The sequence below is a fragment of the Triticum dicoccoides genome, chromosome 2B (genome assembly GCF_002162155.2).
Source record: "Triticum dicoccoides isolate Atlit2015 ecotype Zavitan chromosome 2B, WEW_v2.0, whole genome shotgun sequence".
Lineage (NCBI taxonomy): Eukaryota > Viridiplantae > Streptophyta > Magnoliopsida > Poales > Poaceae > Triticum > Triticum dicoccoides.
The window spans coordinates 270,771,861-270,772,738 of NC_041383.1; positions in this window are offsets into that span (position 1 = coordinate 270,771,861).

Sequence of the window (878 nt, forward strand, 5' to 3'; positions counted from 1 at the left end):
TATCTAAGTGAGAGTTCTTAAGTAATATGATTAATTGAACTTTAATTTATCATGAACTTAGTCCTGATAGTTTTTTGCATGTCTATGTTGTTATAGATCAATGGCCCGTGCTACCGTTCCTTTGAATTTTAATGCGTTCGTAGAGAAAGTTAAGTTGAAAGATGATGGTAGCAAGGACTAGATCCGTAACTTGAGGAATAACCACATTGCTGCACAGGAGAATTACGTCCTTCGACCATGAAAATTATTTTTGTATGAACCATATCAATTTTAAGTGCATGTATCATGGAAATTTTAGTTTATGGTTTATGGCAAGTCTAGTTTCTTAATTTTCCCTTTTATAATATGTCAAAATTTATTTTTAAATGGAGAAGAAAATAACTGAAACATATCATGGCAACTTCAGTGTAAACATCATGGCAATTCATGTGCAATATACATGACAACCTTTAAAAGTCGTCGAAACATATTATATGGGATCTAGTTTCGTAGATCTTGTCGCGATGAATTTAATAGTGAAAACAGATTTTCAATCGGATTTTTCATTAAAAAAATAAAATAGTTTAAAAACTAGAAATCCAAAAAGATCCCCATATTAATGCATACGATGACGTGACATAGTCTGTGTGTTATAGGGTGTGTGGGCGGGTGTCGCTCCCACCACACGTGTGAGTGTTATCAGCGTCCTACTTTTATTAAAATTTAAACGTATAATTGAATTATTGATCGATAATCCAAAGCAAGGCTGCATGGCAAAATTTGGTTTACTTTTATCTTTTTCTTTTTGAAAAAGGACTGCGTCGCGTTTCTATCCGCTGTATGTGGACATGTCATCGACGGACTTTGATGAGTTCGATTGATGCACCGCGTTGGATGAG